The sequence below is a fragment of the Gossypium arboreum genome, chromosome 3 (genome assembly GCF_025698485.1).
Source record: "Gossypium arboreum isolate Shixiya-1 chromosome 3, ASM2569848v2, whole genome shotgun sequence".
NCBI classification, from domain to species: Eukaryota; Viridiplantae; Streptophyta; class Magnoliopsida; order Malvales; family Malvaceae; genus Gossypium; species Gossypium arboreum.
The window spans coordinates 35,532,309-35,550,281 of NC_069072.1; positions in this window are offsets into that span (position 1 = coordinate 35,532,309).

Sequence of the window (17,973 nt, forward strand, 5' to 3'; positions counted from 1 at the left end):
TACGAACCGGTCCAAATACTGTCGAAAATCCGATTCATCAAATCCATAAATACCGTAGGGCATTTGTGAGCCCGAACGGCATCACTAAGAACTCGTAGTGACCGTACCTCGCTCGAAAGCGCTTTTGGGTACATCCGAATCTCGAATCCAAGAATCGATAATAACCCGATCTCAAATCTATCTTTGAAAACACCGAGGCTCCCTTTAGTTGATCAAACAAATCATCAATACGCTGTAACGGATATTTATTCTTTATCGTCACTTTATTCAGCTGACGATAGTCAATGCACAACCTCATGGTTCCGTCCTTCTTTTCACAAACAATACTGGTGCACCCCAAGGTGAGAAACTTGGTCGAGCGAAACCTCTATCCGTCAATTCTTGAAACCGAAGCTTTCAACTCTTTTAACTTTCGGTTGGTGCCATACGATACGGAGCTATCGAAATCGGCGTAGTCCCAGGTACAAGCTCAATACCAAACTCTATCTCCCGAACATGTGGCAAACCCGGTAATTCTTCGGGAAAAACATCCGGGTATTCACAAACCACCAGCACAGATTCGGGTTTTATTTCTAACTCCTTATCATCAAGTACATATGCAAGGTATGCTTCGCACCCCTTTCTTACATATTTCTGGGCCAACATTGATGATATTACGGCTGGCAACCCCTTTAAGTCCGTAGACTCAACTCGGATCATCTCGTTATTTGCGCACCTCAAATCCATAGTCTTGCTTTTGCAATTCACAACCGCATCATGCACGGTCAACCAATCCTAACCAAGAATAACATCAAATTCATCAAACGGTAGAAGCATCAAGTCCGCAGGAAAACAGGAGCCTCGAATTACTAGGGGACATTTCTTACACACTTTGTCGACAAGCACGTAACGACCCAAGGGATTTGACACCCGAATTACGAAATCAATAGGCTCAATAGGTAAAGTCTTACTGGATGCTAAGGTTTCACATATATAAGAATGAGTAGAACCGGGTCAATCAAAGCAATTACATTAGTATCAAAGAGAGTAAAAGTACCGAGTAATAACATCAGCGAAGAAGCATCCTCGCGGCACGTATAGCATAAGCTCTAGCAGTAGCACGAGCCTCAGATCTGGTTGTAGCATCTCTAGATCCTCTCTGACCGCCACTAGCATTACCCGTGTTTCTAGACGGTCTACCCCGAGCAGTAGTAGCACCTGGTTTCCCACTCTGACTTACATTTTGTTCAGGCAACCTCGGGCAATCCTTGATAAAGTGGTCACCGATCCACACTTATAGCAGAGCGGTCATGGAACCTCAGACTCCCGAATGCCATTTACCACAATGTCGACACTGCTCGTCTCGACGCTCATTCCCAACACCGGTGACCGGTGCCTCGTGTACCCATTGGGGGTCGATCACGATCTCGTCTAAAAGGCCGAAGTGCCTCTAGACCGCCCACATCATCTCGAAATTTCTTCGATGCTCATTGAAGAGGCTTTCCGAGGATCTTTTATGAAACTCCCGGCCCCACATCAACTTTTTGTTTTTCTTTTCTAAGCTCTTGACTTTACAAGCTCGCTCGACAAGTACTACGAACTCTCGTATTTCAAGAATGCCAACGAACATTTTATATCTTCATTCAGCCCATCCTCGAAGCGTTTACACATGATAGCCTCGGACGAAACACATTCCCGGCGTATCTACTAAGTCTAACAAATTTTCGCTCGAATCGATGAATCGACATAGAACCTTGCTTAAGCTCAAGAAATTCCTTCCGCTTTTATCAACAAATCTCGATCGATATACTTTTTCCAAACTCGGTTTGGAAAAACTCCCAAGTTACTTGCTCTCGGGCACAATAGAAGTCACATACTCCACCAATAGTAGGCAGAATCGCGTAGCAAGGAGATAGTACACTTTAGGCATTCATCGGTGTACAAGATAGCTTATCGAGTGCCGGATAGTGTTCTTCAACCAAAATTCAGCTTGCTCGGCATCGTCGCTATCCGTAGCTTTAAATTCAGAGCCCCATGTTTTCGGATTCATCAACTAGGGCTTATTTGACCTTATTTGGTCGATTCCACGGAGGTATTGTAGGTGCGGGGTTGTATTAGTCGGAATGGAGGTTGTGGAACAGTCAGATTAGTTCGAATGTATTGGTTGAACCAATCATTCATCACGCTATAAAAAGCTTGCCTAGCCTCATCATTCGGATTGCTAGCAATAGGTTGAGAGTCCGTCGGCGCTGTCCCTTGTGCGGAAGCAGGCGCCACACTCTCCACATCATCAGCTATCGCTCGGTTGGGGTCGGGATCCATTACTATAAATAAACAAAAAATTCAAATGTCAGAAATCACCACACTATCAATTAATCACATAATGGCATGTATAGCTAGACCCAAACGTATTACGGTAGTCCTAGAATCGACTAAAACGTGGCTCTGATACCATGAAAATTGTAACACCCCGTACCCGATACCGTTGCCGGAGTCGAACGCGAGGTGCTAACAGACTTAATTACTATGTTAAAATTTTTTTTTCAGACAGGCTGGCTAACTGCGTCACTGTCGCCTTAAAAATCATATCTCGAGTTCCAAAACTCGAAAACTGATTCCGTAAATTTTCCCTGAAATTAGACTCATATATCCATCTGTGGATTTATTTCTAGAATTTTTGGTAGGGCCAATTGGTACATTTTATTAGTTAAAGTCTCCCCTGATTCTGGGTTTGACTACTCTGACCTTCATGTATTGCGACTTGGATATCTCCCTATACAGAGCTTCAATACTCATGCCGTTTGTTTCTAATGAAACTAGACTCAAAGGGGAATCTATACATATAAGGCATGACTTCTAATTGTCTCTAGATAATTTATGGTAAATTTTAAAAGTTGAAACAGGGGATCCAGAAACCGTTCTGGCCCTGTTTCACGAGAACTTTAATAACTCTTAATATACTGTTCATATGATCGTTTCGTTACTTTCATATGAAAATAGATTCATCAAGGTTTGATTGCATAATTTATTACAGCACAAAACGCCCACCTTCAAACCAATTTTCTTCAGAATTTAGCCGGATATAACCACAAGCACAATTGCCTTCGGGTCTTAACCCAGGTATAGCAACTCGCACAAATGCCTTCGGGTCTTAGCCCGGATATAACAACTCGCACAAATGCCTTCGGGTCTTAACCCAGATATAACAACTCGCACAAATGCCTTCGGGTCTTAGCCCGGATATAACCACTAGCATAAATGCCTTCGGGGCTTAGCCCGGGTATCATTCAAATGCTCATGCACACATATATCAATAAGCACGACACATCCATATTTCATTTTCGTTACTGAGGCTCAAACACAAAACATTTATCAACCTTTCCAATTCGGCTCAATAGCCACACACAAAGAGCATGATTTCAATTGACTTTACAACGTAGTCCCTACGCACATTTGGCTATCTGCCATAATATGACAAATCATTTCAATATAATTCAAGTAGGGTCATTACTCGAAGACTTACCTCGGATGTGGTCGAGCAATTTCGACGGCTATCCGATCACTTTTTCCTTCCCCTTATCCAACTGTGGTCCTCAAAGCTCTTGAGCTAATTCACACAAATTTAACTTATTAAAGTCTCATTATGCTAGCTTATGGCCGAATATGACAAGGAGTTTAAAAGGTCATATGGCCACCCTTTAGCTCAAATACACAATGGTCATGCACATTTTTAATCACATCAAGCATTTCAATATAATTCATTCGAACATCAAAGAGAAGCTCAAGGTACTTATCCCATATATACATTAGACATTAGAGTCACATGGGTACGAAATCACGAATCGAATTCAACATACTAGTTAATATTTCCCCTTAGCCGAATTTTCTAAGTCAAGCTAAAGCCATCAATAGGCTACCTATGGCCGAGCATACACATCAACTTACGTACTCATTCATGTGGCCGAACATACATGTCTATGTTGAGGCCGATTGCAACACTTGTATCGAGTAAACACCATTTTGTTTCAAGTTCAAAACTAGGCTAATACACACATATATACACTAGTAAAGCAAACACTAACATTTGTACCCCACCTTTCTACCATTTCTCATCCAAATAACATGAACAACGACCATAGTTTTCTTTTACTTCCTTCCATGGCTGAATGCCTTACAACACCATACCATTTTAATTTTGGTCATGGTTGAACAAGGAACATAATGCCTCACCCAAAAATGCTAAAAAGAAGATTTAAGAGTCATCAATCCACCATCCCATGCATCATTACAAGCTTTACTTTTAGCATGCAAATGACATCCACAAATCCACCTTAGCCGAACATTATCTCCATGACATAGTAAAGATTTGAACCATGGGCTAGTTAGAACTCAAGCTAACTACTAAAACATGCTTGAATCTCATGGCACAACATCAAACTTACCTTAATAGTGACCTAGGATAGCCGAATGCTTCACTCCTTCTTCCCTTTTTCCTTCAATTTTTCAGCCAAAGATGTTCAAAGATGAACACTTTTTTTGTTTTCTTTCTTACCTTCACTGCAATGGGGAGGGAGAAGCCATCACACACATTTTTTCATTTTTTATTACCCATACTCCTTATTTTATTTATTCCAACATAAAACACTTACACAACATGTTTCATGACATGTTTTGCCCATCCCCCTTTGTCATGGCCGGCCACTAGTTCTTAAATGGGAAATTGACATGCAAGTCCACCCTTTGATTACATGCAATAATAGGTCCTTATAGATTAACCTATCACATTTCAAACGTGTCACACCTAAGTCCTATTGACTAAATTCACATGCAATCGACTAAATCGAAGCTTGAAATTTTCACACATTCATAATTACATATTCTAGACAATAAATATTACATTCAAACATTTCGGTGACTCGGTTTAGCGGTCCCAAAACCACTTCCCGACTAGGGTCAATTTTGGGTTGTCACACCTTAATCATCAATTTGTTTGGCCGAACCCTAGAAAGTCTATTTTCTTTCTTTTTATTTGAATTTTCTGCAAGATGAACATAAAATGGCTAAATTATTATGTTTTGTTTTAATTATATTAACATAATGTGCTAATTACCATATTAACCTTAATGATCAAACATAAAACTCATTTAATTCATGCCCATAATAGTCCACTCAAGTTAATAATGGTTTATTCACAACATAAGGACCTCACATTTAATAAGACATAGCAAATAGGCACTTTAACAATTAGAAGGCCACTTTTACAATTTATGCGATTAAGTCCTTTTATCAAATTAAGCACATAAACAATTAAATTTTCATACGAAACTTTCACACATATAAATTCACATATTATAATAATAGAAAATATTATTTAAATATTTTTCTAACTTGAATTTCTGATCTATTCTGACTAGGGTCTAAACTGGACTATTATAATGCCTTTAACCCTAGTTCGGCGACAGATACGGGTTAGGGGTGTTACACAACTAAATTAAATTAATTACTATCTAACTTAGTAAACTATCAATTATCTAAGTACAATATTAAAAATGACACAAAATGCAAATACTGAAGAGTTTACAAAGTGTTAGAATAATCATCCTTCCTAACTTATTACCATTTAATTCTTTAAAAATGTTACAAAAATTTGTGGCTAAATCGAACACTTATTAACCCTCAACATACTTAGTAAAACATTTTAATTATTTAATTATTAAATCTACCTTACATGTCTCCATGCTTAATAGATTTACAATTTCCTCAGGAAAATAATTTACAAGGCTATGTAAGGTAATAATAGGTTTTGTATTATTACAAATTAATCTTTAGATGATTAAACATTAGACCATACAAGTATTGTATCGGTTAATTAAAATCTTTTTTAGTTAATTAATTAACTCAAACATTCTTTCACATAAATCATGCAATATAAATTTCGTCTTAATTTTATCTATATGAATAAATGGATCATAAAGCGCAGAAAATCATTTACCAAAATTAAATGAAACAAATCATGCAAATCATATCATTCCAACGCAAAAAAATTTAAGCCACCATGATATTTTTGAAAATAAAATACTCAATTGAAATCATGTTTATGAATTGAACAAAACAAAATATGAGGAAAAGGAAGAGAATACTCTAGTTGATTTTGGTTGTGCTCGAGGTAAGATCCGTTCACTCCTTCCTTCGTTCTTTTGGATTGCCACCACAACCAAGAAAATTGCTCCCACAACACCGATTAAGGCTTCTCCCAAGACTTATGCAAAGCTCTTTTTCAAGAAAGGGGATGGAAAAAGAAAAGGGAAAGCTAGTGGAAGAAGAGAAGAGGATGAGAGTGAATGAAGAGATGGATGAGTGAATGTGTGTAGGAAATGAGGAGGTGAAAGAGGGTATTTATACTTAAATATGGCAACTTTAATTGGCTAAAAATAGTAGCCAATCCCCCTTCTCATAGCTAACCCTTGATAGTAGAGAGTGAGGTTGAGATGGCTTTGCTAAATTTAGCTTAACGCCATAAGTGAGAATGCTCAAAAAGAGGAGGGGTTGGAACCAGTTTTTTGGAGAAAGTTAAGGGTTGATTTGAAAATATTATAATCAGCTTGATTCCCTGATTTAGGAAGTAATTGGATCGGCATTAGCCTGCTCTTCCCTTTGTGGATCAATCCCTTTCAGTTTGATAAATCTGGGTCCCTTTCTCTGCATCAGGCTATGAGTAAATTCAACCCAGTTTTGCTGGATTAGAAATAACATTTCAATGGATCCAATGAGTTGAATTGGGGAGTTCATGGCTGAAAAATTATCAGCCTTCCTCATGTGTCAAATGATTTGAAAGATGCTTCAAAAATTTGATCTTTTCAAGGTGGCTACCAAGCTAATTTTTCACTCTTTGTGCAAAACTGTCAAAAATTGGCCAAATTATGCAAATTTAGCATAAAATAACTAAAATTCAAAATGTTTCATAAAATATTTCAAATTAATTATTTTATAATAAAATTATAAAATTTGACAAAAATTACTTTGAAGCTACATGAATTAGTACTCCAAAGGTGCTGAAAAAATCTATATATTTTAGTGTTTCCACACCCCCAAACTTAATTCATTGTTTGTCTTGAGTAATACACAAACTGCAAAAGAAGTTTAAGAAAATAACCTTTGCAAAATTTCTTCAAATTTCATTTCTTCCCACAATTATGAGAAAGTACAATTATGCTTAAGAATAAAAATTCTAAAATTATGTAACTTAAGTATACATAGTGTAGACACTCAATGTTGCCCGGGCCCAGAAATAAGTCCAAAATCAAAAATAATAAACCCCCAAAAAAACGGAGTCCAAGTTCAGTCCATAATTTCAAATATAATTTGGCCCGATCGGAATGACTCATTACTTGAAAAGATTTAAGGTCCATCTACAAGCTTGACTCATATGGAAATATAATCTTCAATGATATGCAATCTTAGATATGATACAATCTTAGATATGATTGCAATCTTAGATATGATATGCAATCTTAGAAGATATGATTTTGTAATCTTAGAGATTTAATTTGTAGATACCTTTTAATCTTAACCATTGATGTAATTGATCTGTACAGTTGGATTTGAGGAGGTTCAACTATAAATAGAGGCCTCTCCCTTCATTGTAAACACATTGGAGTTTTGGGAAACAATAAAAATTTTTGAGAGCTTTCACTCAAATTTCTCTCCCTCTTACGTTCTTATTTTCTACGGTTTGTTCTTATTTTATTCTTTGTTCATCTTCGTTTTTCAACCTTTTTTATTTTGATTTAATCCATGTTTCCCTGATTTTTTATATATTTTAATTTGTTTAAATAATTTTAGTATCATATCAAACTCTTTCATTTTTAATAATTTTTTTAGTATTACTCTTAGTAAATTATTTTTTTAAATTTTATTCAAATCATTATTTTAAAAAAAATATTTCATTTAATTGTCATATTTTATCCAAAAGTTTTTCTAAAATGAGGCAATGTTTTTCGTATTTAGTAATTCAGGAAATAGTGCCCTAACATGCTGGGTTGCGATTTTTCATTTGTCTAAATGCCTAAAGTATCCTTCTAAATAGATTTTGTAAATCACGAGATGATTTCAGTTCCGAGAGTTTAAGAATATCGTGTCCTATCATGCTGGATGTGATGTTTGTATTCTTTCGGAGCTAAGGAATCTCGATTTTTCAACTTAAATAATTTCGGTTTTAAAAAAGGGATCCTATTTTTAAATCCTTTCAAATTTTTGACATTAAGATAGAAAGCTATTCAATTTGGTACCAATTTTGGGCGTTGCAGGGGTGCTAATCCTTCATTGTATGTAACCGACTCCCGAACCTATTTTCTTAATTTTCGTAGACCAAAATGTTTTATAAGGTGATCCAATCACACCTAAAAGGTTGGTGGCGACTCCCGTTTTCGTTTTTCAAAAGTCGATCCCCATTTTTCAAACATCCCTTTAAAAAATGGTTTCGACGACTTGGCATCGCTATTGGGACTTAAGAAAGTCAAGCCAAGAAATTGAGTATTTTCTGTCTTAATGTCGGAAGTTTGGAAAATTTAAAATTGGATCCTTTTTACATGTGTTTGCTGCATATGTTTGTTACCTTATTGTTGTACATTGCATTTGCATGACCGTTGTGGTCACACCCTTAAGTGGGAGCGAGAAGCTACGCTTTCGTAAGGTTTTCACCTTCGTATGAGCTAGTGGATTGCTTCCGGGATACTGTACCTATGTCTTCGTGAGATTTTCATCACCGTATGGCCATAGGGAAATGTGTCCCCCTGAACTGAACTTGGTCTATATGAGCCTATAATGGGTGGAGACCAAGGAATCTGCTGGTTCGGGTACCCTGGCTTTAGAGCTAAAACTCATATAGTGAACTTTAAAGAGTTTAGGAAAGATAGTGATAGCCTTTAGTAAGCTACCCTTCTAAGTACTTGTTTATCATTTTTTTTATGATACTAACCTATTTTTATTTTGCTGTCACTGCTTGTCATTTGGCATTTAAAGGTGTTGATTCACGGATCGATTTCTAAATTAGAAAGTTTTGTAATGAGGAATGAATACCTTGATAGAGTGGAGGATAATGCTTCTGTCTGTACCTGGTCAGAGAAAACCCATTAGAGAAAAGAGATAGTGTCACCGAGGGATATACATCAGAGTTATAGGACTTCACCCGTATTAATTCGACGCAAAATGAGTTTCAGGAGCTGAGAAACATTTGGGCCCAATGGGATGACGAGGCTAAGCAATTTTTCTATCAGAATTATGGAAACCTTTCCTATTTACTAGACGCCAAAGTAGATAGGCACTTGTTTCGAGCTATGGTACAGTTCTGGAACCCTACTTATAGTTTCTTACATTTGGTGATGTTGATCTTGCACTTACTTTGGAGGAGTATACGACTTTACTGCATTGCCCGAGGATTCAGGGTCACAAGGCTTATGTTAGGCCTACTAGTCTTCCAACTTTTGCAAAGAAGTTGGTGATGATTACTGGGATGAGTGAGCAGTGGGTTTTAGCTCGTATACAGCAAAAGGGTGATAGTAAGTGCGTTCCATGGGCCGTTCTAAGGGATTTGATATCGGCACATCTAGACGTAAAGAAAAGGGTCGACGTCCTGGCTTTGAGTATTTACGGCATGGTGATTTTTCCAAAGGCGTTGAGGCACATAGATGAGGCAGTTTTGGATTTGTTCGATCACGTTGGTAAACAGAATACACTGGTACCAGCAATCCTAGCTGAGGCATTTAGTCTTTGAGTGCATGTCGGAGAGCCAGCGAAGGTAGATTTATTAGATGTGCACAGTTGTTGTTTGTTTGGTTCCACAGTCATTTTTGGAAGCTTGATAAGGTTCCTTGCTGAGTATTCTTTGAGGGTTATTATCCCTTAAAAGAAGCAGTAGACATGCCGAGGAGAGATGACATTTCAGAGGAGAGGTGGATAGACATTCTTCAGAATCTTCGAGAAGAAGATGTTATGTGGAAGGCTCCTTGGTTGGTTCCTAGTGAAGTCCTTTACCGTTGTGGCAGTTTTGATTGGGTCCCTTTGCCAGGAATTTGGGGAGTTGTTGGATATGCACCATTGCTTGTTTTAAGGCAATATAGAGCGAGGCAGTTCATACCGATTACACAGGGTCTAGCTCAAAGTGATTTCTCTTATAAAGGAGATCACTATAAGAAGAAGATGGGAGAGATTTCTGAGGCTTGGAAGAAGCCTTTCTGTATGAAGATCTTGACCGAAGGCTCGACGTCAATCCTTGAGTATAAAGGGTGGTTTAGTAGGAGAGTCAACGATAATGTCCCTAGGCCAATTTTGGGAGTGGCTCGATCATTAGAGGAGAGCTTACGAGTGATTCCATCAGAGTTGGAGGTTATGAAGCCAGAGTTCGAGAGAAAGAATTCAGAGATTGAAAAGAGGATTGAGAAGCTCGAAGAGGAAAAAATGTGCTTAAGTCTCGACGTCGATGTTCAAAAGATAGAAGTCGAGAAGGTAAAAAAGGAAAAGAGAAAGATCGAGGAAGATCGAGATGATTTAAAGACGCACTACAAAAAAGGCCCAGGTAACATTGAAAAGGGTCAGAATAGGGAGATCTCCAGAGCAATGGGAGCAAGAGATTCAGGAAGAAAGAGCCAAAGTCGAGTATTGGGAGAAAAAGTTCCAAGAGATGCAGTCGCGTAATCAGGCCCTAGAGAAGGAAAATCAAGGATTAAAAAATAAGGTGGCTGAACTTGGATGATCTCTTCATCATCACTGAAGTCGTAACCTTGCAATCGAGTTAAAGGAAAGCTTGAATAAGATCAAGGAAATGAAGCACGATATTGGAAGGTTGGAAGTAGCACTATAGGGCTGTGAGCTACGGATTGAGCAGCTCAAGGCAAGAGAAGAACAGTGGAAGGGAGAACTTTTCACCATCTTTAGGATCAAGTTGGAAATAGGGATTATCTCATGGGAGAAGCCTTAGTTCAGATTCTAAAGGTTGCTAAACACTTGCAAGATTTGGCAGTACAAGCTAGAAGGCTGAGTATAATGTATGAGTCATCGTCAGACAGAGGACGAGAGTTAACATTGTTATTAGATAGGGTTAAGACTCTAGGCCTACGGGCGAAAATGTATTTGTAATTCGTTTTATGAAAAGATTTTTGTTCCTTAAATAACATTTTCTAAAATGAAATTGAATCAGAATCGACATCTTTTTGCATTCATGCATTTGCATTTCATAGCATCCTATTGCATCATGTGCATTCAAGTTTATAGAAAGACCCTAATTAGTTAAAATTAATAGGGAGAAAGAGAGTAAAAGAAAGAAAATCTAGAAGCAACACATCACTACGGAACTCGTGCAAAAACTAAGAACATGGACCAAAGATTTGAATAGTTACAGAAGGACATGCCGGATCAATTACAAAAGCAATTGGCAAAGATGCAAAACGACATGAGGGAGCAAATGTTGGAGGCACAAAGGAACATGATGGCTGAGATGGCCCAACTTCTGAGGGCCACTGATAAGGGAAAGGCTCCCATGGAAATTACTGGCGAGGAGGGTGAGGATTATCCTCCAAGTTTCACCCTACCTCACATGCCTACACAAACCGAGGCACTTCCTAGGAGGCCATTTATCACTATAAAGCCCCAACAAGGGTCGGTCGATACTGGGATCCCCATGAAATTCCCAACTGGTTCAGGATTCAATTTAGGTGACAATCCTACAAATCCTGTCATTCCTAACTTAGACATGGCTGAAAAAGAGGATCTAAGAATTGAGGCTGCAAGACAGTTGGAAGATCACTGCAAATGGTTGGAGGAAAAGTTCAAGGCTTTAGAGAATGCTGATGGGCATCATAGGGTTGATGCCAAAGATCTAAGCTTGGTCCCAAACTTGGTGCTTCCTCACAAATTCAAGATGCTAGAATTTGAGAAGTACAATGGGACTACTTGCCCAAAAGCCCACATTACGATGTTCTGTAACAGAATGACTGGGTATGTGAATAATGATCAATTGTTGATTCACTGTTTCCAAGATAGTTTAATTGGAGCAGTAGCCAAGTGGTATAATCAACTGTGCCGGGCCAGAATAAGTTCATGGAGGGATCTTGCACAGGCCTTCATGCAGTAGTACAATCATGTGACTGACATGACCCCAGATAGGATCACGCTGCAAAACATGGAGAAAAAGCCTAATGAAAATTTTAGACAATATGCACAGAGATGGAGAGAGGTAGCAATGCAAGTTCAACCACCGTTGTTGGAGAAGGAGACTACCATGTTGTTCATCAACACTCTAAAAGCTCCATTCATTACTCACATGATTGGGAGCACCACCAAAAGCTTTGCGGATATAGTCATGGCAGGGGAGATGATTGAGAATGCCATAAGGGGTGGCAAAATTAAGGGGGAAACAACTAAAAGATCGGCCCCAAAGAGAAAGGACAGTGAAGTGAATAACACAAGGACTTTCAACACAAGGGCAATCACAGTTGGTCAACCTAAAATAGCTGCGATTGAGTAACAGAGTTCTCAAAGACAAGAGTCAGGTACAAGGAAAAATTCAGGAAGGATGCAATTCACACCTATCCCCGTGACGTATCGTGAGCTCTATCAAAGCTTATACGATGCACATGTTATTTCTCCTTTTCACCTTAAGCCATTGCAGCCCCCATATCCTAAATGCTATGACGCAAACGCCAGATGCGAATACCATGCTGGAATACCAGGGCATTCGATTGAAAACTGTACTGGTTTTAAAAAGGCCGTAGAAAGGCTTATTAAGATGGGGGTAGTGAAGTTCGATAATACCTCGAATACTGAAAAACCATTACAAAATCATAGCGATCAAGGAGTGAACGCCATTAGTGAAACCAGTGAGAGGAGAATAAAGGAAGGCGTGGCTGAGGTGAGAACGTCGATGAAGATGATTTGGGAAAAAATGGTAAAAAGAGATATGATAATCTCTAAAGAGAGGAATGAATGAGCAAGGAAACCTTGAGGGTATTCGCCCTTACGAACCGGAAAGCTCTCTGAGCAATTGGACTGTGGAGGAAGTTCCTGTAGTCTTTAGGAATTTTTCAGAGTAATTCTCGAAACATTCTTGTTACTCTAGAGCCTAGGAGTAATAGGATTTCATTTGTGAAATGGGCTTACAATCATCTATTATTTTTTAATAAAGTATAACTTTTATCTGTTTCATTTGTATCAACCAATATTCCATTAAATTTTGGCAATTCTTATTCTTTCATTCATAGTACATAAATAATCATTCTTCAATTCATTCATTCTTTGTATATTCTTTATACTTCACAGATCCCTAGATATCAATGACATGAGCATTGATATTACAAATCCTAATTTCTCTCGTGAGCAAGACATGTGTTTAGAGGAATCATAGGATTTTGAAGATGTTTAGGATTGTGATGTGTCTCTAGATCTTTTGAGGATGGTGAAACAGGAGGATAAACAAATCATGCCACATGAGAAAGAGGCAGTAGAGAATGTAGCCCTAGAGGAAGGGAAAGAGGTGAAAATTGGCACGCATATTGCTGATGATATAAGGCAATGACTGATTGAGTTGTTATGTGAGTTCAGGGATATCTTTGCATGGTCCTATTAAGATATGCCAGGGTTAAATACTAATATTGTGGTGCATCGTCTTCCAATAAGACAAGATTGTAAACCAGTTCAACAGAAGTTCCGAAGAATGAGACCAGATATAGTATTAAAAATAAAGGATGAAGTCAAGAAACAGTTCGATGCAGGATTCTTACAAGGGGTGAAGTATTCTGAATGCGTAGCTAACATTGTACTAGTTCCTAAGAAGGATGGGAAGGTACAAATGTGTGTTGATTACAGGGATTTGAACAAAGCTAGCCCAAAAGATAATTTCCCTCTACCTCACATAGACACTTTGGTAGACAACACAGCGGGATATTCGTTGTTCTCCTTCATGGATGGTTTTTCAGGGTACAATCAGATAAAGATGCATCTTAAAGACATGGACAAAACCACCTTCATAACCTTGTGGGGGACTTTCTGTTACAAGGTAATGCCCTTTGGGTTAAAGAATGTGGGGGCAACATACCAAAGGGCTATGGTGACCTTATTTCACAATATGATAAACAAGGAAATTGAGGTGTATGTTGATGATATGATTGCCAAATCTCTAACAGAGGAGGAACATATTGAGGTTTTAAAGAAACTATTCTTGAGATTAAGGAAGTTTCAGTTAAAACTTAATCCGGCAAAATGCACTTTCGGAGCCAGGTCGGGGAAGTTACTAGGTTTTGTGGTCAGTGAAAAAGGAATAGAAGTTGATTCAGACAAAATTAGAGCCATACAAGATTTGCCTTCACCGCGTACTCAGAAAGAAGTTTGGGGTTTTCTTGGAAGGATGAATTATATTGCTCGGTTTATTTCACAATTAACTGAGAAATGTGACCCTATATTTCGCCTCCTTAGAAAACAAAACCATGGTACTTAGGATGAGGAATGTCAGAGTGCTTTTGAAAGGTTAAGCAATACTTGTTAAATACTCCTGTGTTATCTCCACCTAATCCAGGTAGACCATTAATTCTGTACTTATCAGTGTTTAGCAATTCTATGGGATGTGTGCTTGGCCAACATGACGAGTCGGGAAGAAAGGAAAAGGCGGTATACTACCTCAGTAAGAAATTCACAGAGTGTGAGATGAGATATTAGCCAATTGAGAAATTGTGCTCTACTTTAATCTGGACGACTCGAGGGTTGAGGCAATATATGTTGTATCATACTACTTGGCTTATTTCAAAACTTGATCCTCTGAAGTATATGATGGAGTCAATAGCTTTGAATGGAAGAATGGCGAGGTGGCAAATTCTGCTTTCAGAGTTTGACATAGTTTATGTGAGCCAGAAGCCTATAAAAGGAAGTACGATAGCGGAATTTCTGGCTAGTAGAGCTCTAGAAGACTATGAGCCGTTGAATTTTGATTTCCCAAATAAGGAGCTGATGTGTGTAACAGCTACAGAGGATTATCCTTGGAAGTTGAGCTTTGATGGGGCATCTGATGCAGTGGGAAATGGAATTGGGACAGTCTTGGTATCCCTAAATGGTGATTATTATCCATTCATGTGAAAGTTGGATTTTGATTGCACAAACAATATGGTCGAGTATAAAGCATGCATCATGGGACTCCGAGCGGCTATAGAGCGAAGAATAAGAACCTTGGAAGTTTATGGAGACTCCGCGTTGGTAATTTACCAGCTTAAAGGTGAATGGGAGACAAGGGATCCTAAATTGATCAATTATTGAAAGGTAGTTTTGGGGTTACTTGAGGAGTTCCATGACATCACTTTCAATTATATCCCACGAGACGAAAACTAGATGGCAGATGCTCTAGTAACCTTGGCTTCAATGATTAAAGTGAATAAAGAGGAGGAGATGAGACCCATTCAGATGAGTATCTTCGAGGCTCCAGCTCACTGTTGTTGTGACATCCCTAAAGTGACCCTAGTCGGAAAGCGGTTTCAGGACCGCTAAACCGAGTCACTAAATTATTTGAGTATGATAGTTACTGTCTAAATATGTGAAAATGCATGTGTGAATTTTTTTAATTCTTTGATTTAGTTAATTTGAAGGTGAATTGAAAGAAAAAGGACTCATGTGAAAGGATTTAATTATATGTGGCTGATTTTAAGAGGTTAATAAAGGAATAAAGTAAAATAAATGGAGTTGCATGTCAAATAATCCATTTGACAAGGTTAGTGGCCGGCCATGACAAAATTATGGGCAAGGGAACATGTTTCCAACATGTTATGCTAGTGGTGTATGTAGGAAGCCATAAAATAATAGCTAGCATTAAAGAAATGAACAAAAAATGAGCATGGATGCCCCCCATTGTGCCGTAACTAGAGAGAAAAACAAAAAAAAAAAAGAAGGAAAATGCTCATTCTATTCTCCATTGCCGTGGCTTGAAGGAGGAAGAAGAAGGAATTCTTTTGTGCATGATTTGGCTTGGTTGATGCTTAGGAAGAGGTAAGCACTTTGAAACCCTTGGAAATTTAGATGTAAATGAGGTGATTAGTTCAAGTTCTATTCATTCCATGGATTAAATTTGGTTGTTTGGAGGTTTGGTATTTGGCCAAGTAGTTGAAGCTCTTGGTACATATATTTTCATGAAAGTTGAAATTGGTTTGTTCATAAGGGAGGGTGCGAATGTGGCCAATGAAAGGCCTTGATGAACTATATATGTGGCTTGGGTTTATGATATTCGGTTAAGGGATATTGTGCTAGCAAGGTTGGTTTTATATATACATGTAAGTTACTTTGTATATGATGTTTAGAAAAAAAAATAGTGAAGGGCAAAGTTAATGATGTTGGATAAATTTTAGTAGAGTTGTGCTTAGGCATTCGGTCATTGATGAGCATTGTGGTAACCTAGTTGTAGTTGCAACTCCTAATTTTGAGATGGAATTTGTACACATACGTTAAGTAAATGGTTAGGGCCGAATGGGGACTATGTGTTTGAAAGAATAAAATCGATACTATAATTGATAGTATAAGTATTCGGCCATTCAATCAAGGGTATAGGTGATGTTAGATCAATTTTAGCACATTCGGCTATTTAAGTATACCCAATCATGATATTGCCTTTGATTGTATAAAATCAACTAAAATGGGTGGTTAGTGAGGGTGGTTATTTAATATACGAATATGTATATGTGTATGTGTGATTGGATTATTGATAGAATAGTAAATTGCATAAGGCTATTGGCCGAATAGCCAAGAACATAAGGTAGCAAGATAAAAATTTTACCATGTCGTTCCGTATGTTATATGATCATTAGAATGTGGATACCAACATATGTACCAAAGCGATTGAATGAGTTAATTTGTTTGTTTAAGCTCAAGATCCTAAAGGAGAGGCGTCCAACAAGGGGAAATCGAAGGTCAACGAGTAGCCGACTTAGAATTATTTGCCCAACACAAGGTAAGTCATTAAGCATATATTTGGTGTTGATTTAAATGAGTTGATGTGTAAATGGAAATGTATGTGTATGGAATGATGCCATTGTTGAATGTATAAAGGCAGCAAAATGCATAAGGTATTGGTCTCGGCACTAAGTGTGCGGGTATAAATGGACACGGTGACAAGATTGGCACTAAGTGTGCGGGTTTAAAATTGTACAGCACTAAGTGTGCGAGTTTGATTATATAGCACTAAGTGTGCGAGCTGAATATATATAGCACTTGAGTGTGCGGATTCACTATATGCTCTTGCATTACAATTGGCACTTGAGTGTGCGACATTATCGAGTTAACCCGGACAGCGGATCGGGTAAGTACCTTGAGCTCATGACGAATAGGCAATATGTTCATGCTCGGGGTTGAGCTTGGTAAGCTTTAAATCTATGCGATGATTGCAATTGTATGATTGTGGTGAAAATGAGTTGGTGTGTAAAATGCCTCAAATATCTTATTGTATAGAATATGAAATGTGGATGTATGACTTGGTATGAGATTGAACCGAAGGTCCAAGGAACTATGATATAGTTCGATATGGATGGAGTACTTAGCCTCGTTCATTATTTCATGTTGTAATAATTTTGTTAATGGATGGTTGTGGAATGCTTATGGCTTACTGAGTTATAAACTCACTCGGTGTTTTCTTGTCACCCATTTTAGGTCTCTTGGACTCGTCTCTTGTGTACTCGGAACCGTCGTCAAGTCATCACACCGCGAACAATCTTTTGGTATTGTCTCCTTAGTCGATCTAGGAGAACATTTGGCATGTATAGGCTATTTTGTTTTGTTGAATTTTGGGTTGTAAACATTAAGCCATGCGAAAATGGCCTATGTGGTCGGTTGAGTGTGATTCTAAAACCTATAGTCACAAGTCTTAGAAACCTTAATTTTGATAAGGTGGCCATAGCTTGTATTATGTATGATGAATTATAGTTGGCCATGGAAGAATTATGAAATAGTCATTGTTTGCTTTAGTAACAGATGCTG